Raw genomic sequence first — 25,193 nt, forward strand, 5'->3', positions numbered from 1 at the left:
ACTGGAGCCGGCCAGTGTGGCCGAGCGGTTCTAGGCGCTTCAGTCTGGAACCGCGTGACCGCTACGGTCGCAGGTTCGAATCCTGCCTCGAGCATGGATGTGTGATGTCCTTAGGTTAGTTACGTTTAAGTAGTTCTAGGGGACTGATGACCACAGATGTTAAGTCCCATAGTGCTCAGAGCCATTTGAACCCATCCCTAAAGCGTTGTGGCATTGCTGCAGTAACACATACTCCTCCCACAGCTGTTCTCTGGAAGAGAAATTTTTTAATTCTGAAAATTCGTCTCCCTGCACCCAGGCACGCAACTTCGAAATAACGTTGAGACAGACACGATCGTACTCTGGTGCCAGACAACGTATCTAGCCTTGATGTTGGAAAGGTATCCTCTTGTTTCTTATGTCATGTGCTCAATAACTCAATAATACCAGTACCAATACCGAATGTCATACCGTTTCTTAATGGACATATGAGATTTAAGATGAATTAAAAGTTAGTTATATCGTGAATGATGATTCATGTGACCCACAGCTTAATTTTCCAAGTATGTTTCATTATTGAATTCAACGTCCTATTACAGAGTGAAATATGATGAGGTTTCTTGGGGAAAGAATCGAAGCAACATGGTTTCTGGCAGCTGTATCTGCCTCAACGGAAGTCAGAATTTCTGCGGCATTTCTCACAGTAAACAGAAAAATGTGGTTACCGGAAAGCGAAAACTCCCAGAGACATGGCGGCGGAACCAGTTCGAATGGTCATTGATCCCAGGGAACACATTTCGCACGAGAAGCTTGTAAAAAGTTTGCGACAGTCGTGCAGCGCTACTTGGCATGTTTAATTGAGTTGACGATGGATAAGTGTCAAAACGGACACTTTCTGGGTTCACGGACTACGAAACGGACTGCATATATTCCCACGATTTTCAGCGGAACTGACGCTGGTATGTTTATCGCACCGCTGTCGCCTCGCCTGGAACCGTTCCATCTGCGCTCAATCTGCCTCTGGCTTCAGCGCCTCGTAATTTACTTCCTGACGCAAACGCGTCTTGCCTCTGACGAAAGTGGGTCACACCAACTTACACACTGTTTGACACCCTGCTCTGTTCTCAGAGCGTTGCACTATTTTTCGTTCTGCAGCTGTAATTCAGGATTCTGGGTGCAAACAGTCTAAATACCTGTATCCCTGGACACATACAGTATATATATATATATATATATATATATATATATATATATATATATATATATATATATATATATACTCCTGGAAATTGAAATAAGAACACCGTGAATTCATTGTCCCAGGAAGGGGAAACTTTATTGACACATTCCTGGGGTCAGATACATCACATGATCACACTGACAGAACCACCGGCACATAGACACAGGCAACAGAGCATGCACAATGTCGGCACTAGTACAGTGTATATCCACCTTTCGCAGCAATGCAGGCTGCTATTCTCCCATGGAGACGATCGTAGAGATGCTGGATGTAGTCCTGTGGAACGGCTTGCCATGCCATTTCCACCTGGCGCCTCAGTTGGACCAGCGTTCGTGCTGGACGTGCAGACCGCGTGAGACGACGCTTCATCCAGTCCCAAACATGCTCAATGGGGGACAGATCTGGAGATCTTGCTGGCCAGGGTAGTTGACTTACACCTTCTAGAGCACTTTGGGTGGCACGGGATACATGCGGACGTGCATTGTCCTGTTGGAACAGCAAGTTCCCTTGCCGGTCTAGGAATGGTAGAACGATGGGTTCGATGACGGTTTGGATGTACCGTGCACTATTCAGTGTCCCCTCGACGATCACCAGAGGTGTACGGCCAGTGTAGGAGATCGCTCCCCACACCATGATGCCGGGTGTTGGCCCTGTGTGACTCGGTCGTATGCAGTCCTGATTGTGGCGCTCACCTGCACGGCTCCAAACACGCATACGACCATCATTGGCACCAAGGCAGAAGCGACTCTCATCGCTGAAGACGACACGTGTCCATTCGTCCCTCCATTCACGCCTGTCGCGACACCACTGGAGGCGGGCTGCACGATGTTGGGGCGTGAGCGGAAGACGGCCTAACGGTGTGCGGGACCGTAGCCCAGCTTCATGGAGACGGTTGCGAATGGTCCTCGCCGATACCCCAGGAGCAACAGTGTCCCTAATTTGCTGGGAAGTGGCGGTGCGGTCCCCTACGGCACTGCGTAGGATCCTACGGTGTTGGCGTGCATCCGTGCGTCGCTGCGGTCCGGTCCCAGGTCGACGGGCACGTGCACCCTCTGCCGACCACTGGCTACAACATCGATGTACTGTGGAGACCTCACGCCCCACGTGTTGAGCAATTCGACGGTACGTCCACCCGGCCTCCCGCATGCCCACTATACGCCCTCGCTCAAAGTCCGTCAACTGCACATACGGTTCACGTCCACGCTGTCGCGGCATGCTACCAGTGTTAAAGACTGCGATGGATCTCCGTATGCCACGGCAAACTGGCTGACACTGACGGCGGCGGTGCACAAATGCTGCGCAGCTAGCGCCATTCGACGGCCAACACCGCGGTTCCTGGTGTGTCCGCTGTGCCGTGCGTGTGATCATTGGTTGTACAGCCCTCTCGCAGTGTCCGGAGCAAGTATGGTGGGTTTGACACACCGGTGTCAATGTGTTTTTTTTCCATTTCCAGGAGTGTATATTGGATCTTAAATAGCGGCAACACTGCTGTGGAGACACTATGCAATGGAATCTAATATTGTCACTGATAGCACACGTTGTTGACACACCTACCTTACCTCCGAGCAAGTGGACTCGATATACTCGCCTGTCCCAAGTCACCGGCGTGCGGTCAGTCGAGCGAGCGCTCTAACGTAACGGTGTCACTATGTTTTCGAAACAGGAACAAAGGAATTGGATCAAGATTGAATGTACCAGAGGTCGCACAGCACGACAGTGTGATTAAGAGGCGTGCGGGGAATCGGCATTGCGTACAGAACAGTGGCACGTTGGATAAAAGCCTTCAACGAAGGTCGGAAAACTGTTGCAAACATGCATCCGGCAGGTCTTCCTAGCGTCTCTGAAGAAGACGTGCATGCTCTTGCCGCGTTAGTGGACAGTGATCGACGCCATACGATTCGTGAGCTCGCCCACGAAACCGGATTAGCGCACAAGACTGTGATTCGCATCCTGAAGGCACGCCTGGACATGCGAAAAACTGCATGTTCCGCGTGACCTGACGGAAATGCAGAAATAGATGCGTTACGACGCTGCTCAGACGCACTTGGAGCGCTATGAGCGAGAAGGAGAGGCTTTCTCACGCCGTATCGTAACACTGGATGAGACATGGGCGACATCGTACAAGACAAAACTGAAACGCCAATCCATCGAATGGCGTCATTATGGGTCGCCGCGAAAGTCGAAAGTGCGTCAGAGCCCCAGTATGTTGAAAGTTATGGTGATTTTCGTGTACGACTGTGATGGTGTTATCCTAACACATTACGTTCCTCCACGGTAGGCTGTCAGTGCGCAGTACTACTGTTCGTTTTTGGAGCATCGCCTGCGACCGGCTTTGCGAAGGGAGCGGCGACCGTTTCTGCGCATCCCATCCATCATTTTGCACGACAATGCGCGGAGGCATACAGCGCAAGCTGTGGCTGCTCTGTTCGGTCTGTGGGACCGGGGAGTACTGTACCATCCACCGTGCTCTCCGGAATGACGTCCTTGTGAGTTGGATTTGATCTGATCTGATTCCGAAGATGAAGGAACCAATACGTGGCATTGGCTTCAGAACAGTTCCAGAGATTCGACAGGCACTAGACCGCTCCATTCGCACCATCAACAGAACACGCTCGACTAACGGTACACTACGCCTACCAATTCACTGTCAGCGGGTTCTACACAACGCTGGTGACTACTTTGAAGGACAGTATCGGTTGTGGATAAATAGTCCATATACACTCCTGGAAATTGAAATAAGAACACCGTGAATTCATTGTCCCAGGAAGGGGAAACTTTATTGACACATTCCTGGGGTCAGATACATCACATGATCACACTGACAGAACCACAGGCACATAGACACAGGCAACGGAGCATGCACAATGTCGGCACTAGTACAGTGTATATCCACCTTTCGCAGCAATGCAGGCTGCTATTCTCCCATGGAGACGATCGTAGAGATGCTGGATGTAGTCCTGTGGAACGGCTTGCCATGCCATTTCCACCTGGCGCCTCAGTTGGACCAGCGTTCGTGCTGGACGTGCAGACCGCGTGAGACGACGCTTCATCCAGTCCCAAACATGCTCAATGGGGGACAGATCTGGAGATCTTGCTGGCCAGGGTAGTTGACTTACACCTTCTAGAGCACGTTGGGTGGCACGGGATACATGCGGACGTGCATTGTCCTGTTGGAACAGCAAGTTCCCTTGCCGGTCTAGGAATGGTAGAACGATGGGTTCGATGACGGTTTGGATGTACCGTGCACTATTCAGTGTCCCCTCGACGATCACCAGAGGTGTACGGCCAGTGTAGGAGATCGCTCCCCACACCATGATGCCGGGTGTTGGCCCTGTGTGCCTCGGTCGTATGCAGTCCTGATTGTGGCGCTCACCTGCACGGCTCCAAACACGCATACGACCATCATTGGCACCAAGGCAGAAGCGACTCTCATAGCTGAAGACGACACGTCTCCATTCGTCCCTCCATTCAAGCCTGTCGCGACACCACTGGAGGCGGGCTGCACGATGTTGGGGCGTGAGCGGAAGACGGCCTAACGGTGTGCGGGACCGTAGCCCAGCTTCATGGAGACGGTTGCGAATGGTCCTCGCCGATACCCCAGGAGCAACAGTGTCCCTAATTTGCTGGGAAGTGGCGGTGCGGTCCCCTACGGCACTGCGTAGGATCCTACGGTGTTGGCGTGCATCCGTGCGTCGCTGCGGTCCGGTCCCAGGTCGACGGGCACGTGCACCTTCCGCCGACCACTGGCGACAACATCGATGTACTGTGGAGACCTCACGCCCCACGTGTTGAGCAATTCGGCGGTACGTCCACCCGGCCTCCCGCATGCCCACTATACGCCCTCGCTCAAAGTCCGTCAACTGCACATACGGTTCACGTCCACGATGTCGCGGCATGCTAGCAGTGTTAAAGACTGCGATGGATCTCCGTATGCCACGGCAAACTGGCTGACACTGACGGCGGCGGTGCACAAATGCTGCGCAGCTAGCGCCATTCGACGGCCAACACCGCGGTCCCTGGCGTGTCCGCTGTGCCGTGCGTGTGATCATTGCTTGTACAGCCCTCTCGCAGTGTCCGGAGGAAGTATGGTGGGTCTGACACACCGGTGTCAATGTGTTCTTTTTTCCATTTCCAGGAATATATACACTCCTGGAAATGGAAAAAAGAACACATTGACACCGGTGTGTCAGACCCACCATACTTGCTCCGGACACTGCGAGAGGGTTGTACAAGCAATGATCACACGCACGGCACAGCGGACACACCAGGAACCGCGGTGTTGGCCGTCGAATGGCGCTAGCTGCGCAGCATTTGTGCACCGCCGCCGTCAGTGTCAGCCAGTTTGCCGTGGCACACGGAGCTCCATCGCAGTCTTTAACACTGGTAGCATGCCTCGACAGCGTGGACGTGAACCGTATGTGCAGTTGACGGACTTTGAGCGAGGGCGTATAGTGGGCATGCGGGAGGCCGGGTGGACGTACCGCCGAATTGCTCAACACGTGGGGCGTGAGGTCTCCACAGTACATCGACGTTGTCGCTAGTGGTCGGCGGAAGGTGCACGTGCCCGTCGACCTGGGACCGGACCGCAGTGACGCACGGATGCACGCCAAGACCGTAGGATCCTACGCAGTGCCGTAGGGGACCGCACGTCCACTTCCCAGCAAATTAGGGACACTGTTGCTCCTGGGGTATCGGCGAGGACCATTCGCAACCGTCTCCATGAAGCTGGGCTACGGTCCCGCACACCGTTAGGCCGTCTTCCGCTCACGCCCCAACATCGTGCAGCCCGCCTCCAGTGGTGTCGCGACAGGCGTGAATGGAGGGACGAATGGAGACGTGTCGTCTTCAGCGATGAGAGTCGCTTCTGCCTAGGTTCCAATGATGGTCTTATGCGTGTTTGGCGCCGTGCAGGTGAGCGCCACAATCAGGACTGCATACGACCGAGGCACACAGGGCCAACACCCGGCATCATGGTGTGGGGAGCGATCTCCTACACTGGCCGTACACCTCTGGTGATCGTCGAGGGGACACTGAATAGTGCATGGTACATCCAAACCGTCATCGAACCCATCGTTCTACCATTCCTATACCGGCAAGGGAACTTGCTGTTCCAACAGGACAATGCACGTCCGCATGTATCCCGTGCCACCCAACGTGCTCTAGAAGGTGTAAGTCAACTACCCTGGCCACCAAGATCTCCGGATCTGTCCCCCATTGAGCATGTTTGGGACTGGATGAAGCGTCGTCTCACGCGGTCTGCACGTCCAGCACGAACGCTGGTCCAACTGAGGCGCCAGGTGGAAATGGCATGGCAAGCCGTTTCACAGAACTACATCCAGCATCTCTACGATCGTTTCCATGGGAGAATAGCAGCCTGCATTGCTGCGAAAGGTGGATATACACTGTACTAGTGCCGACATTGTGCATGCTCTGTTGCCTGTGTCTATGTGCCTGTAGTTCTGTCAGTGTGATCATGTGATGTATCTGACCCCAGGAATGTGTCAATAAAGTTTCCCCTTCCTGGGACAATTAATTCACGGTGTTCTTATTTCAATTTCCAGGAGTGTATATGGGAGAAGAGGAGTTTGTGGCACAACTTGACAAAAAGAAGGGACCGGTTTGGTAGGCCATGTTGTGAGGCATCAAGGGATCACAAATTTAGCATTGGAGGGCAGCGTGGAGGGTAAAAATCGTAGAGGGAGACCAAGAGATGAATTCACTAAACAGATTCAGAAGGATGTAGGTTGCAGTAAGTAATGGGAGTGGTATGGTCTAAGTCTGATGTGCCAGATTTGTTGGCAGAGCCTACATAAAATTCATGCGCGTGATGCATGTTATTCAGCTTAGTGGTTTCGAAACCTCCACGTTCACCAGACAGCTGTTGCTGCAATAGCTGATGAAAACGCGAAACACACTTCCTGTAGGTAATCCATCCCCATTTAATCACCACCTCCAGCTGCATACCACAAAAATAACCTCAAACTATGTATTAAATACCACCATGTCCTCGCAGGTGATTTTCAACATGACCATCTCTATGTTCCAGAGATGTTACTACGCCGCGTCTGCACCGATCTCATTCATTACGGCCCACAGAAAGTGACACGTACACTGTGTCACCCTGACGAGCACACTGGAACGGTTGGTTCAAATGGCTCTGAGCACTATGGGACTTAACATCTATGGTCATTAGTCCCCTAGAACTTAGAACTACTTAAACCTAACTAACCTAAGGACATCACACGACACCCAGTCATCACGAGGCAGAGAAAATCCCTGACCCCGCCAGGAATCGAACCCGGGCGCTGGAAGCGAGAACGCTACCGCACGACCACGAGCTGCGGACACACTAGAACGGTTTAATGGAATGTGTATAAAGAGTGTTTCACAATCCTGTTATAGACCTATATGGGCGGTAGAAGGTCTTTGCAGGTAAAGTTTTAACAAGGAGCCCATGTCTAGGAATGTACCATTTAGGCGTAAAATAAGTTTGAAGATCACTCACTTTCATATCTCCCTCTTCACGTACTCACATAAACTGAGAAGAGGGCGCCGACATCAATCCCTGTATGAATTATGATATCACACACCATATTCATCCTACTACAACGAGGCCTGCGAGACACTGGTACGTTCGCAACTTGGAGGTTAAGCTGTGGTGCCCCACGGACGCACCACACTCACAACTCTGAAGAGGACGTCCCCCGTCACGCTGAAGAGAAACCGACGACGAGTATTCATCCCAAGGGCTCCTGTAGAGCACACAGGTCAGAGTTTATTGTCTCAGCCGTGCGCAAACGATGGAGTAGGAGTTTTGAAAGTGATCACATTCTTCAACTTACTTTTCGTCCAAAAGGTACGTTCCATGATAAGGAATGCTTATCAAAACTATTAAGTCCCCTCTACAACGCCGACCGCGGTGGTCTCGCGGTTCTAGGCGCGCAGTCCGGAACCGTGCGACTGCTACGGTCGCAGGTTCGAATCCTGCCTCGGGCATGGATGTGTGTGATGTCCTTAGGTTAGTTAGGTTTAAGTAGTTCTAAGTTCTAGGGGACTAATGACCACAGCAGTTGAGTCCCATAGTGCTCAGAGCCATTTGAACCCTCTACAACCCTTAGAAGCCAGTAACAGGAATTGTGAAACGGTGTGTACTAGTAATTACACACGATAAAACCATACTGCTCAATTATGTACAGTGTCGCACACGTCTTTCTCTCTCTCGCGTTCGACGTCTAGCATCAATCGAGAGTATTAAACTGTGCCTATTTCGTATAGATACCTGCTTTGTGTTACGAAGTAGTCGAAAGAGCACCAAAACTTCGAGACGTTCTAGTCACACACACACACACACACGTACATTAATACTTGTTCCATAGATCATGAGTACGACATTTCGTAATTATGTGGAACGTGTCACTTTAATGTAAGTTTTCCTTACACAAAATAATTAATTTTTTTACTGTTACTACTTCATATCTAAAAATTCGTCTATTGAGTAGAAGAAGTTGTCATTCAGAAATTCTTTTAATTTGTTTTTAAATTTTGGTTGGCTATCTATCAGACTTTTAATGCTATGTGGTAAACGACCAAAGATTCTTGTGGCAGCATAATTCACCCCTTTCTGTGCCAAAGTCAGATTTAACCCAGAATAGCGTAGATCGTCCTCTCTTCTAGTTCGCTGTTGTTTTTGAACTGGGATTGTTTATTAATAACAAATTGCGTAAGTGAATATATGTATTGCGAAGGTACTGTGAATATCCCGAGCTCCTTAAATAAACGTCTGTAAGGTGATCTTGGGTGGCCTCCAGCTATTATTCTCATTACACGCTCTTGTGCAATGAATACTTTTATCTCTTAATGATGAATTACCCTAAAATATGATGCCTATGAAAGTAGTGAATGAAAATAGGCATAGTAGGCTAATTGGCAATAACCCTAATAGCATAAGTAGTTGAACCTGACAGTTTCAGCAGATCATCGATGTGTTTCTTCCAGTTCAATTTCTCATCAATGCACACATCCAGAAATTTTGAATATTCTGCCTTAGCAACAGATCTCTGTTCATAGTCTACATTTATCAATAGTGTTATGCCATTTACTGTGCAGAATTGTATGTACTGTGTTTTCTCAAAATTTAGTGAGAGTCCATTTGCAGAGAACGACTTAATAATTCGCTGAAAGACATTATTTACGATTTCCTCAGTTGATTCTTGTATGTTGGGTATGATTACTATACTTGTATTAGCAACAAAAAGAACTATCTTTGCATTTTCGTGAATATAGAGTGGCAAGTCATTACTGGATATATTATGAACAATAAGGGTCAAAAGACTGAACCCTGTAGGACACCATTCTTGATGCCTACGAGCTAGAGGACTGTGCTGATTTTTGCAGACTATCTGTACTGTTAATTTCACCTTTCAGAATACTTCCAGTTAAATATGAATTAAACTATTTGTGCACTATCCCACTCATATCATAATTCTTAAGCTAATCTAGAAGAATTTCATGATTCTCACAATCAAAAGCCTTATAGAGACCACAAAATATCCCAGTGGGTGATGTTCGGATATTCAATGCATTTTATATCTGATCATTGAAAGCATATATAGCATTCTCTGCTGAAAAGCCTTTCTGAAAGCCAAACTGACATTTTGTAAGTACTTCATTTTTACAAGTATGTGATGCTACTCTTGAATACATTACTTTTTCAAGAATTTTGAATAAAGCTCCCGAAGTGAGACTGGGTAGTACTTGTTAGCGTCAGATCTATCCCCTTTTTAATGCAGTGGTTTAACAATAGTGTATTTCAGTCTATATGGAAAAATGCACTGTTTCAGTGAACTACTACGTATGTGGCTGAAAATCCTACTTATCTGTTGGGAACAAGCTTTCAGTACTCTGTTGGAAATGTCGTCAATTCCATGTGAGCTTTTACCTCTGAGTGAATTTATTATTTTCCTAATTTCTGTATGAGAGGTTGGCTGAATTTCAATTTTATTAAATTTAGTAGGCATTGCCTCTTTCGTATATTGTCTTGGGTTTTCTAATGAATAGCGGGTTCCTATTTTCTCTACAACATTTAAAAAAGGTTATTAACATGTTTTCTACTTCAGGTTCATTGTTACAAAAAAAAGTGTGTGAAATCTTATGGGATTTAACTGCTAAGGTCATCAGTCCCTAAGCTTACACACTACTTAACCTAAATTATTCTAAGGACAAACACACACACCCATGCTCGAGGGAGGACTCTAACCTCCGCCGGGACCAGCCGCACAGTCCATGACTAGAGCGCCTTAAACCGTCTTCTTACAAACTTTACATTGAGTTCGATAGAAATACTCTCAGCTGTCCTTTTCTGTTTACAAGATAATTTTATACATTTGGTAAGTCATGGATTTTTAGACGGTTTTTTAGAATTATATTTCACTGTTCTCTTAGGGAAACTGTTTCAAAAATGTACACAAAGGTATCAAGAAATAGCTTAAATTTTAAATTAGTATCAGGTTCCCCGTACATCTCATGTCAGCCTAACTATTGCAAGCTTTCGCTAAAATTTTGAGTTGTTAAATCGTTAATTGAAGCCACTGTTTTGGAGGACTGTTTTGCACTGCTGTATGGAGCTATGTCATATACTGATGCACCCTGCAAATATTCTCATTCAGTGTTACTTACTATTCACGCTTCCTATCCATTTGTTCAACGATAGGTAGCGTTTACGCCCCGAATACGTTATAGACGATGCAAGACGGGCTTCTAGACGACTGGTGGCACGTAATGAGACGGGTATTTTGCTGTATAGTTTACAGGCGTATGTTTACCTGTCGCGTTATTGAAGCAATTGTGACCACTATTTACATCAGAACAATACAATGAGTTAAGAGCAATTGAGGGCTCGTGGAGACAAGAATGTCTACAACAAAAAGTGTCACAAAAATAATTAGATTTTGTAAGCGTCATATCAAAGTCAGCTGATAGCAGAGTTGCTATCTTCTTATAGTTTTAAAACTCCACATTCAGCATTTATATGCAAACGTCATTTACTTTACAGTTCAACTTGTGAATACCGGATAGGTGTTCACTACGAACAACAGTAAAAACTTTCGGTCTTTAGACTACCGGTTTCGGTCAGCAAAAACCATCTTCCGATCTGCAGCAAAACACCGAAAATGAAATACAACTAGCGGACAGTTTACATCTTAAAATAATTAAATATACCACAACAAAAAAGTATTGCTTTTATAGAAATGTAAACATGCGCTTAAAGTATAACAAAGCATACCTGTATGCCTCGTCATATTTTAAGCGCATGTTTCGACATCCATGAAAGCACATTTTAATGTTTTAAGATGTAACCTGCCCGCTAGTTGTATTTCATTTTCCACGTTTTGCTGCAGATCTGAAGACGGTCATTGCTGACCGAAACCGGCAGTTTAAGGACCAAACGTTGTTATCATTGAAGGAAATAAAATAAATGTATTCTACACTTCATGGATCATTGCTTTAATCGCGGCCATCTCGCAGCTTGTAAAACAAGCGTGAGGTATGTGAGGATTGGAGGTGGTGGACAGGATATCAAAAGGCCTTGACCAGTCTTACACTCAGCATTTTGTCGATGGGTTCGTATTTCAAGACGATAATCGACGAGCACAGCAGGTACACCCTGTTAACATCTTTCTCGAAGAGGCACAAATTAATCAAAGTAAATAAGTGACTAGCTTGAAGACTAATAGTACCTAGTATATTACAACAGACGAAGAATATTACGCGGAAACAAAAGTAACATCGGGTGTGCTGCAGGGAAGCAAGTAGGGCGTCTAATGCTTTCAAAATATATCAAAGATTTATGAGTCAGGATCAAATGGCTGTAAGCATTATGGGACTTAACGTCTGAGGTCATCAGTCCCCTAGACTAAGAACTACTTAAACCTAACTAACCTAAGGACATCAAACACATCCATGTCCGAGGCAGGATTCGAACCTGCGACCGTAGCTATCAGACAGGACCAGAGCGCTATAAGATTGTTCTCTGACGATGCTGTTATGTACAGGAAAGAATAGTATCTGGACGATCCTAAGAAATTACAGGGAGACTTGGACAAAATTTCCACTTCGCGCAATGAATAGCAGCTCTCGTTAAATGTTGGTATATGCAAGGTAATGTCTACACTGAGATGACAAAAGTCGTGGGACAGCGATATGCACACGTACAGATGGTGAAAGTATAGCGTACACAAGGTATAGAAGAGCAGTGCATTGGAGGAATTGTCATTTGTAGTCAGGTGACTCATGTAAAAGGTTTTCGACGTCTTTGTGGCCAGAAATGGAGGAAGAAAGGTCCTATGAACATGTGTCCGAAAGTGGAGCCGGCCGGAGTGTCCGAGCGGTTCTAGGCGCTACGGTCGCAGGTTCGAATCCTGCCTCGGGCATGGATGTGTGTGATGTCCTTAGTTAGGTTTAAGTAGTTCTAAGTTCTAGGGGATTGATGACCTCAGAAGTTAAGTGCCATATTGCTCAGAGCCATTTTGAACCGGAAGTGGTGTGGGGAAAAAAAATAACTTCCCGGAAGACAGTACAGAGCTGCATCGCATCCATTTCACAACAGATGTTCAAAGTGGTCTCTATGGGATCCAGGGTCACGCAGGATACGCAAGACGGTACTGTAGCTTATACCATGTTGGCGGGCGACTTGCCTGAACTGGTAATAGCGTTCGTCTCACAGTCAGTACTCTGTAGAACCTGGTACTCCAAATCTGGTGAACGCACAGTCCGCCTCCTCTCTGTATGTGCCTCTTTCTGAAAGGACTCACGATCACACAAACGCAGAAGAAGGGCTTCATACGTTATGTGGTGTTGTTGACGTCTGTGAGGGTACCTGTGTTGGTACAGCCGTGCTGCTTCTCGACCGTTTCCATTTGCTTCGCAGTACACAGATATCTTCTCGACTTCTCCCAGAAATGGATACCGGACCATTCTGCTGCTGACAGTACGCTGCTTCGTGCACAGCCTGCAACACACAAGGAGCACACGGCACGTGGTCAGACGACCCGTCACTCGTCAGCGCCACCTACCATGGCAACGGTGCATATCCGGACACAAGTTCATAGGACCTTCCTTCCTCCATTTCATAGGACCTTCTTTCCTCCATTTCGAGTCATAAATCTGTCCCTGCAGTTTGGCAGTTCTATTAATGTTCAACCTGTTTATCGTCAAGCCAACAGATCTAGACCGGACTTTTATTACTTTAGTTATTCATCGTTCGCTGCAGTCAAAAACCAGATAGGTGTTCAAATTTAAATCCCTGATATCTTAATACTCAAGTGACGTATTAATATTATTAATAAATTACTACTGAGTTTATCTTAATCTGTGTAGCATTATATTTATGTTCATACTTACTTTTCGCTGTGACGGAGCTGTTTAGTTGCTGCGTGCTTAGGTAGCCACCTCAGTAACAACTACTACCTTTCCATGGCTGGATGTTCTCTTCCTGCCATCTTTAAATTGGACGCCAAGCTTACTTGATGACTGTAGTGCAAGTATTTAGGGACTGTACTAAAAAAAAAAAATTGAAGTGAGATGATCAATATTAGGGAAATGAATGAAACTGTAGGAACAATGCAATGCATCTGTAAAGTATTTAGCGTACAAGACGCTGCTGCCACCAATTCTAAAATGCTGTTCCGTCGATTGGAGATCTTACTAGGCAGGCACGACTACAGATGTTGCTAGCGTCGTAGCAGGTCAGTACAGCTCACACAAAAGTCTAACGGTAGAGCTCCGTAATCCTTGAATGAATTACCACGTGATTGTCGCGAAACTCTGTGGAGTCAATTTAGGAAACTACTATTCCAACAAGAGTGTGCTACTTTTACGCTTCAGCCATCGTTTATCAATCTTAGGGATCATGAGAATAAAATAAGAAAGATTAGTGCGTGTACAGAGTCATGCAAACAGTGCCTTCTGCCGGGCGGTGTGGCCGAGCGGTTCTAGGCGCTTCAGTGTGGAACCGCGCGACTGCTCCGGTCGCAGGTTCGAATCCTGCCCCGGTCATCGATATATGTGATGTCCTTAGGTTAAAATAACTTCCTGGCAGATTAAAACTGTGTGCCGGACCGAGACTCGAACTCGGGACCTTTGCTTTTCGCGGGCAAGTGCTCTACCACCTGAGCTACCCAAGCACGACTCACGCCCCGTCCTCTATACTTTACTTCTGCTAGTACCTCGCCTCCTACCTTACAAACTTTACTGAAGCTCTCCTGCGAACCTTACAGAACTAGCACTCCTGAAAGAAAGGATATTGCGGAGAGATGGCTTAGCCACAGCCTGGGGGATGTTTCCAGAATGAGATTTTCTCTCTGCAGCGGAGTGTGCGCTGATATGAAACTTCCTGGCAGATTAAAACTGTGTGCCGGACCGAGACTCGAACTCGGGACCTTTGCCTTTCGCGGGCAAGTGCTCGACCAACTGAGCTACCCAAGCACGACTCACGCCCCGTCCTCACAGCACAAAAGTCCCGAGTTCGAGTCTCGGTCTGGCTGACAATCATATCAGCGTTCACTCCGCTGCAGAGTGAAAATCTCATTCTCGTCATTAGGTTATTGAGGTTTAGGTAGTTCTAAGTTCTAGGGGGCTAATGACCTCAGATGTTAAGTCCCATAGTGCTCAGAGCCATTTGATTTGAACCTCGCTCTCGCTGAGAACGCGGATGGAATAGGAAAGAAAATCGACACTGCTGGTATGATGTACTATTGACACGATGTAACGAGCAAGTCAATAACGCTTTTGTCCACCTCTGGTCATTAGACAAGCAGTTACTCGGCTTGGCATTGATTGATTCAGTTGTGGGATGTCCTCCTGAGGAATATCGTGCCAGATGCTGTCCAACTGGTACGTTAGATAGTCAAAATCCAGAAGTGGCTGGAGGCCCTGTCCATAATTCTCAAGACGTTAATGGACGAGAGGGTTTTTCAAGCACGAAGACAAGCATTACAAACTACATCAGTGTGAGAGCGGTTATTATCTTGACTGCTTGCCATGAAGAGCAACGAAACGGGGCGTAGACTGTTACCGACTTACCGCCGCCCTGTACGGATGCCACTGATGACAACCAAAGGGGTCCTGTCAGGAAATGAAACCATAACTCCTCGTTGTCGGTCTCTATGGCTGGCGATAGGCAGTATGGTACCCCACCACTGACTGGGGCCTCCAGACAGGTTTCCGCTGTCAGCGGGGCTCAGATCGAAGGAGACTCATCACTGAGGACAATTCTACCACAGTCAATGAGATTCCAGGCCGAATGCGCCCGAAACCGCTGAAAATAGGTTTGTTGGTGTACAGAGGTCAATGTAGGCGCCTTGAGCTTAGCCGCCTTTTAGTGAGCCACCTATTAAAGATTATTGTGGTCGCTGAAGTACCAGTTGCAGGTTGGATCTATGATAATGACGAATCGGTGGCTCTAAGTGCCTTTGACTACTACTCGGTCACCGAGCGATACGGCACAGTGGTTAGCACAATGCACTCGCATTCGGGTAGGACGACGGTTCAAACCCGCTTCCGGCCATTCCGATTTAGGCTTTTCGTGATTTCCCTAAATCACTCCAGGCAAATGCCGGGATGTTTTCTTTTACAGGGCACAGCCGATTTCCTTCCCCAACTTTGACACGATCCGAGTTTGTGCTCCGTTTCTAATGAACTCGATGTCGATGGGACGTTAAACCCAGTCTTCCTTCCTTTCTTCCTATTACCCTGTTCTCTCATTCTGTTGTCTCTCTAGGTGAACAGCTTCCTTCTTGACTCTGTATTCGTTCATGGCTCAGCCATTCCTGCCAACGTCGTCGAATAGTGGTATCGCTGTTATTCAGTTGTCGAGCGACTCACAGATTACTCCAACCGGATTGTTTGAGATCTGTCAAACGCTGACTTCTGTGCTTGCGGCTGTGTGCAAACCATAGTTACCGCCAAACTGAGTACACGGAGTGAAATTCGCAAAGACTTCCTGCCCTGATATCGGCATGCCCCTAGTTTTCTATCCTGGCCAGCTGCGCGGTAAAATTGGGCTCCAACGTGACGCATTTCTTCGTCTGCCGCCGAAGTTTACAATTTTGCATTTTCCGCAGGTTCGAATCCTGCCTCGGGCATGGATGTGTGTGATGTTCTTAGGTTAGTTAGGTTTAATTAGTTCTAAGTTCTAGGGGACTGATTACCTCAGATCTTAAGTCCCGTACTGCTCAGAGCCTTTTTTTTGCGTTTCCCGTCGGTACCTGTGCATCAATCTGTGACAAATTTGCATAACTTCTTCGTAGTGCGTCGTTCCTTTCTTTCCTTTTTTTCCTTACAGTGTATGATGCCATAAAACACCAAAGATGTTAACTCACTTTTTATTATTTTATAATAATGTCAGAATCTTGTTCAACAAGTGGAATTCCGTTAACAGTGCAAATGGTGTAATTCGTAACTGGCATAGCAACGACATATGTAGTGGCACAAGTTTCTGCTGTAAGTAGAGACACCTATCTGCTGTACAGCTGTAGTTGTTACTGTTTTGAGTTTTCTCAGTTCATTGTGGATGTTCGATCTTCTGATTGTTCCAGTAGTACGGTTTGATTAACTGTTTGAATTGTGTTCTGTCTAATCTACCACGAGCTGTGCTCATAAAGACAGCGTCATGGAACCAATAATTTGGGATGACAGTGGATCCAGCGATGAATGTCTTCAATAACATTCAGAGTCATCCAGTTTTCCTCAGTGTTTTTATGTTCTGTTATCTTATTACTTTACGTCAAAGTTAACAGTTTGCTGTGTTTGGATGTTTTTACCAAAATAAAGTACATCTTAGATATAACAGAAGTAGAAAATTTCGCAGTTATGTGCCCTTATAAAACAGAAAACGCCACAATTTCATCTTCCAATAAACGTCAGTAAAAATAAAAAGAAACACTGCAACTAATGTTTTGAAGAGACTGTTGATAGAAGATGTGAAGCATTGTGTAAAAAAGTACTTTTAAGAAACATTCAAAATCTCTGGTAGAATGACCAGAGCCATAAAAAAGGTAAAACTTATAAGGAGACTCCACGTGAAGATAAACGATGCAAGAAAGTTCCTAGTAACAAAACTTCAGAAGAAAAATGTTAATACTCGTAGTGCGTGGCCACACAGAATCATTCCCATCTTATCATTCATGCTATAGAAGATCTCAGAGCCGAATCATAACACATTTACCACGAAACTTAAATGTTTCCCTGCTCTGTAATTTGTGCAAGTAATGTGATGAAATTCAAGGAAAAGAGCCATTTGCAGATAATATTTATTGTAGAATTTCTAACGGTTCAACTTGCATTTCCATGCTCCTCACAAGGACACTTGTATACAGTATGATATGTTTGCTAACAATCTCGAATATGCAATAGATGTACAACATGACCTCGAAAGCGTGTGCATAAAACAAAAAAAACTTGGAAGTCCATCGAAGTGGACACTAAAAAATCAGTATATGGTAGCTCCTGCTGTCCCTTTTCTTTTGATTTATAAAATCCTTTGTCCTTTCCTAGGCTGACCTGTAGTGTAGCTTATCACATAAGTTATATGATAACAATTTCGTTTGCCACGAGATGTCATCAATATTCATGTGCTGCTGGGATGAAGTGACACAGTCTCGAGGTACCCAAGAAATTTATGCCTATTTAGTAAAACACATTGAAACAAGAGCACCGTCCGCAAAACATGTGGTAATGTACATTGATACTGTACAGGACAGAACAGGTGATAAATGCAACTAGTTTTAAGTGAAAAGAATAGCACTGAATTCATACACTAAAAGTTCATGAAGAAATGGCCACTCCTATCTGGACAATGACGGTGATTTTGCCTCAATAGAAAACTGCCACAAAACATAACAGACATTTCGTCCCAATGGTTGGTACAATAATATTGCCAAGTCAGGGAAAAAAATCCCTCACATGTAATGACAAACAATGACCTCCTTGCCGGAGTAAAACTTGTTGAAGTCAGTCAGCAAAAGGAAAACTAACACTGAAAAACTTGCAGTGTCATGGCTAAGGATGCAGTGGATTCGATATCAGAATAGATCCATTCACATTGTTTTTTTTTCCTGAGAACTCTTTGAAGAGTCATGGGATTTCACAAGCTGGAACTCAAGCCAGGATGTAAAAAAGGACCCACAATTTTCCACCATACGTCAGAAAAATCTGTACACAGTAACACGTTCTGTTACAAAAGAGACGAAGAGCGACACGGAAGAACTTTTGCCCTTCATTCCGCCTGTTCATCACCACTACGTCCAGTGTCTTCTTACTTCTGACAACGCTAAAGATGTTGCGCTACTGGAAGGAAATGATAGTAGTGACAATCAGTAACAAATATTGTGTAAAACTGTGTAACTATGTTATTGCTGACTGCCACGTATATTTTCGTTGTTTATACAGAGCGTCTCAGGAGGAAAGGACAGTATGCAGGGCTATGAGAGGAGCGATCCTTCGAAGCCAAAATGTCTAGTAAACATGGGCTCTAAACTCTATACCTTAAAAACTAAGAGCGCTTCTTCATCTCTTCTACTGGAAACTTTTCGGTTTCTATACTTTCAGAGGTGGTAGTGTGGACCACAACAAGAAAAACTTTCCGTAAACATGGGCTCTAAATGGTTCAAATGGCTCTGAGCACTATGGGACTTAACTACTGAGGTCATCAGTCCCCTAGAACTTAGAACTACTTAAACCTAACTAACCTAAGAACATCACACTCATCCATGCCCGAGGCAGGATTCGAACCTGCGACCGTAGCGGTCGCGCGGTTCCAGACTGTAGTGCCCGCATCTCGTGGTCGTGCGGTAGCGTTCTCGCTTCCCACGCCCGGGTTCCCGGGTTCGATTCCCAGCGGGGTCAGGGATTTTCTCTGCCTCGTGATGGCTGTGTGTTGTGTGATGTCCTTAGATTAGTTAGGTTTAAGTAGTTCCAAGTTCTAGGGGACTGATGACCACAGTAGTTAAGTCCCATAGTGCTCAGAGCCAACCAGACTGTAGCGCCTAGAACCGTTCGGCCACTTCGGCCGGCATGGGCTCTAAAGTACACATCGTATCTCAAAAGCTGTGAGCACTTGCTCATCTTCGAAACTCCGAAACACATCTTTTCTACTGAACAAGTGCTAGTAGCTCTTAAGGTGTGTATTTCACAGCCCACGTTTACTATGCTTTTTTTACTTAGCTTGGTCCACACTACCTCCGCCGGCCGGTGTGGCCGTGCGGTTCTAGGCGCTTCAGTCTGGAACCGCATGACTGCTACGGTCGCAGGTTCGAATCCTGCCTCGGGCATGGATGTGTGTGATGTCCTTAGGTTAGTTAGGTTTAAGTAGTTCTAAGTTCTAGGGGACTGATGACCACAGATGTTAAGTCCCATAGTGCTCAGAGCCATTTGAACACTACCTCCTCCCAAAATACGAAAAGCAACGAGCTTGCACTAAAAGAGATGTGTTTCACAGCAGCAAAGATGAAGCGTTCATAGTTCCCGTATTTACTCGATTTTTTTGCTTCGAATGACCGCTCCTGTTATATCCTGATTACGGACCGTTCCTCCTGGGACATACTGCATAAAAAGTGGTTAACTTCATTTGGACCCTTACATCATCTCTATAAAATTAAAATTGTTAATGTGAGTTAGAAAAACTTTTCTGACAGCGTATATGGCAAAGAAGTAATACAAAAATTACTGCACATTTTTTTGAAAGAATCTTAGTAGGCCATTAAACCTCTCAAAACAAGAATAGTGTGTATTATACTACTTGGGCTCATACGTATGCACAGATCACCAGACACAAACCCTGCTGCGCGTGCTCAGTACCAACTGTCACAGGAACGCCGGACGATATCAGATCCGCCCTTGTTGGAGAGTGGGTAGAGCTGAGCAGTTATATATCGACCACCTTGTGGACAGCATGCCAAGGAAGATACCAGCACGGTTCGATGCACGTTGTACACGGACGGAACACCATGGTGTTGAATGTTACCCAGCAGCAGATTTTTATTTAATAAATGTGCAATGGTGTGTCATTTCGATCTACGTGGTGGTGCACGAAACGTATTACCAATTGTTTCTTTCACAATTTACGATGCACATTAGATATCCCGCTGGCATCTCTACAGCAGTACCAGCGGAGCTTTGAAAAACAAATGAGTTACGAAATGACGTGTAATTCACGATACTGCCGCTAGGAGACTAGTAAGCAGCAATGGCTGACAATGGAAGACTGACGAGGCAGCAACGATCGCCAATCGTGTTACTTTTCCATGAAATGAAAAAAGCCTATTGTGATTCAGAGGCGTTTTTGACAACAGTTCAACACACGATGGGTCCCTTGCAAGAAGACCATCCACAGGTTTTACGATAAATTTGTACAGGAAGGTACAGTATTGGAAGCGAAGCGACCTTGTCCTAAGCCTGTTTGTTCGCCAGAGAATATTGAAGCGGTACGAGTTGCTGTACAGAGAAGTCCCTGGAAATCGTGTAGAAGCCGGCCGCGGTGGTCTCGTGGTTCTAGGCGCTCAGTCCGGAACCGCGCGACTGCTACTGTCGCACATTCGAATTCTGCCTCGGGCATGGATGTGTGTGGTGTCCTTAGGTTAGTTAGGCTTAATTAGTTCTAAGTTCTAGGCGACTGATGACAGATGTTGAGTCGCATAGTGCTCAGAGCCATTTGAACCATTTGAAATCGTGTAGAAAGGCAGCAGTGCAACTGGGAATATCCAGACGCTCCCTTCAGCGCATTCTTAAAAGTAACCTCCATATGTACCCATACAAGATGGCGTGTGCACAGAAGCTCACTGAAGAACACAAGCAGCAGAGGCTACTGTTTGCTCAGTGGGCAGAGGATAGGTTGACATGAAATGGCTCTGAGCACTATGGGACTCAACACCTATGGTCATCAGTCCCCTACAACGTAGAACTACTTAAACCTAACTAATCTAAGGACATCACACAACACCCAGTAATCGCGAGGCAGAGAAAGTCCCTGACCCCGCCAGGAATCGAACCCGGGCACCCGGGCGCCTGAACGTTACCGCACGAGGATAGGGAAGAAACTCTCAACAACGTTTGGTTTTCAGACGAGGTGCATTTTCATTTAGACGGTGTGCTTAACAAACAAAATTTATGTTTTTGGGCGACTGAAAACCCACAAGAGCTTCATGAACGTCAACATTATGCTCCGAGGAGATCAGCGTGGGCAGCAATTTCCAGTTACGGACTTATTGGACCCTTTTTCTTTGAAGAAACTGTGCATAGCGAGCGTTATTTGAGCATGCTTCGCAATAGCTTCATTCCACAGCTTCTTGCTACTGCCGCGCCCTTCAACACGCAGTGGTCCATGTAAGATGGAGCAAGGCCACATACTGCAAACACTGTGTTGGAGTTTTTACACGAGTATTTCTACATGCGGATCATTTCACTCAGGTTTCCAGGTCGCTTCAATGACGGACAAAATTGCCCCCCCCCCCCCCCAGCCCCCCTGCCAATAGTCCAACCTGAATCATGTGACTTTTTTCTTTGGGGGTACCTAAAGGAGAAAATTTTCCCGAAACGTACATGTGATTTAATGGAGCTCAGAAGACTTATTCTTCAAGCTTGCAGTGAAATTACGGAAGACCTGTGCCGTAAGGTAATCACTAACTTCAGTGTTCGTTTGAAGGAAGTCAGGAAACGAAATGGTGGACATATTGAGCATGAGCTGAGTTAGAACAAATCTCCATGGACGGCTCTTCATTATAGTATTGCAACGTCCCCTTAGGAAAATAAATGAATTACTGTGCTGATAAGCCTCTTACATTATTTGATTTTCAAACAGCTGAGCACAACTGAACGTACTCAGACATTTCACTCTTTACCTATTCTGATCAACACTAAACTGACAGCCAATATTTTTAGCGCAACGCAATCTGACTTTCAATAATCCCTACAAAAGAATGGCCCTGACTAACAATAACCTATACCTTTCATGAATCACTTACCCCACAAAAATCTTCATTACTCGGACTACTGCAATACAGCGAGCGCCAATACTGCCAGCTAAATAAAAGATTCTAACTAGTGAAGTCTCTAACTACTGATAGGCATAGTTAGCAAACGAAAGATTTTGATAGAGAACAAACAATGTATGTACCTTAACAGTGTTCAAAAGTCATTATATATATCAGCTCATGATCTCCAGTATTACAAATTCACTGTCTCTGATAGACACACGTCCAGATCATCTGCTCTCAAAACTCCGCCATCTCTCTCCCCACGTCCACCACTGCTGGCGGCTCACCTCCAACTGCACAACGCTGCGCGCTGTTAACAGCCAACTGTCCTACACTACAATGGCAAATTCCAACAATGCCACACAGCCAGTGATTTTCATACAGAGCGCTACGTGGCGTTACCAATATAAAAACCTAAAGAGCCTACTTACAGTATATGTCCCTTTCAGATTGTATTGACGATAAAGTTTATATTAAAAAACAAAATGGTAACACATTTCGTGCGCCACCCTGTGTCTCCCTTTTTCTTGTTTCATAAGAGATGTTCTTTCCGTTCCATGCTGCATCCTGAATCTTGCCTGACACGCGTTCGTGGAGATGCAGGTACGGCAAAACCTCTTCGAGCAGTTTATTTGGTAATACCGCCGACGTCGGAAGACACGCTCAAGACGTGGGCTGGGCCGCCGACGCGTCAGAGCCTGTGCCAGGAGCAGCCGCCACATCTTCGGCTGGCGCTGCGCCGGTCCGGAGGCACGCATGCGCACCGCGCACTGCCGCCCCCGCAAGTGGGTCGCCGGCGTGTCGTGGCGCAACCCAGCCTGCCGGGAAGACGCCACACGCCTCGCGGAAGGCGGATGCGGACAGCGACCCAACACCTGTTCTTCTCCGCTGGCCTGCTGCTCACGGGTTGCAGTGTACGACGCTTAATGTAACGGCGGGTAGCCTCAGTCGAAGTGTATCTACCCTCTGACACCAAAAGCACGAGTATGCCACAAGGAGAAGTGGGCGAGAAACAGAAGAACCCCACTGAAGGCGCGTTCCCACGGGACATGCCACGCTAGCGCGAGCAGCGTTTCGCGGACTGCGACCCACGTGAACGGAGTGTCGTGGCAAAACCTGTGACGTCACAGCCAAGCGTCTCAACAAAGGGTCAAGTGATTAAATGTCAAGGAAATGAAAGTGTGTGCTTTCTGGAATTATATACAACTCAACCAGTGCTATACACTACTGGCCATTAAAATTGCTACACCAAGAAGAAATTCAGATGATAAACGGGTATTCATTGGACAAATATATTATACTAGAACTGCCATGTGATTACATTTTCACACAATTTGGGTGCATAGATCCTGAGAAATCAGTACCCAGAACAACCACCTCTGGCCGTAATAACGGCCTTGATACGCCTGCACATTGAGTCAAACAGAGCTTGAATGGCGTGTACAGGTACAGCTGCCCATGCGGCTTCAACACGATACCACAGTTCATCAAGAGTAGTGACTGGCATATTGTGACGAGCCAGTTGCTCGGCCACCATTGACCAGACGTTTTCAGTTGGTCAGAGATCTGGAGAAAGTGCTGGCCAGGGCAGCAGTAGAGCATTTTCTGTATCCAGAAAGGCCTGTACAGAACCTGCAATATGCGGTCGCGCATTATCCTGCTAAAATGTAAGGTTTCGGGGGGATCGAATGAAGTGTAGAGCCACGGGTCGTAACACATCTGAAATGTAACGTCCACTGTTCAAAGTGCCGTTGATGTGAACAAGAGATGACCGAGACGTGTAGCCAATGGCACCCCATACCATCACGCCGGGTTATACGCCAGTATGGCGATGGCGAATAAGCGCTTCCAATGTGCGTTCTCCGCGATGTCGCCAAAACGGATGCGACCATCATAATGCTGTAAACAGAACCTGGATTCATCCGAAAAAATGATGTTCTGCCATTCGTGCACCCAGGTTCTTCGTTGAGAACACCATCGCAGGCGCTCCGTCTGTGATGCAGCATCAAGGGTAACCGCAGCCATGGTCTCCGAGCTGATAGTCCATGCTGCTGCAAACGTCGTCCAACTGTTAGTGCAGATGGTTGTTGTCTTGCAAACGTCCTCTTCTGTTGACTCAGGGATCGAGACGAGGCTGACGATCGGTTACAGCCATACAGATAAGATGCCTTTCATGTCGACTGCTAGTGATACGAGGCCGTTGGAATCCAGCACGGCGTTCCATATTACCCTCCTGAACCCACCGATTCCATATTCTTCTAACAGTCATTGGACCTCGACCAACGCGAGCAGCAATGTCGCGATACGATAAACCGCAATCGCGATAGGCTACAATCCGACCTTTATCAAATGGCTCTGAGCACTATGGGACTTAACTGCTGCCTTTATCAAAGTCGTAAACCTGATGGTACGCATTTCTCCTCCTTACAACGCCGGTCAACTCCTGTTTGTGTATGAGAAATCGGTTGGAAATTTTCCTCCTGTCAGCACGTTATATGTGTCGCCACCGGCGCCAACCTTGTGTGAATGCTCTGAAAAGTTAATCATTTACATATCACAGCATCTTCTTCCTGTCCGTTAAATTTCGCGTCTGTATCACGTCATCTTCGTAGTGTAGCGATTTTAATGGTCAGTAGTGTATTAATGTTACAGAGAATGAGACGTAAATATGACAGCGCAAAGAGAATTTCCAGTGTTATTTCAAAATTTAAAATCTTCTGTGGTTGGTTTTGGGAACTGAAGACGATATCTGGTAGCGAGTGATTAAGATCCTTCACTGATGACATTTATACACTACAAATGCTCTACTTCCATCAATTGAATCATTTCATTCGCCCGTTTATTTAGCAGAGACTCACACAATCGAAATTGGTGAGTGAAAAAAATTCATATATGTGTATGAGTTGTCCTTTGGATGGTTTCTCGGCATGACTTTACCAATTCTACTT

The sequence above is a fragment of the Schistocerca gregaria genome, chromosome 1, assembly GCF_023897955.1.
Source record: "Schistocerca gregaria isolate iqSchGreg1 chromosome 1, iqSchGreg1.2, whole genome shotgun sequence".
NCBI lineage: Eukaryota > Metazoa > Arthropoda > Insecta > Orthoptera > Acrididae > Schistocerca > Schistocerca gregaria.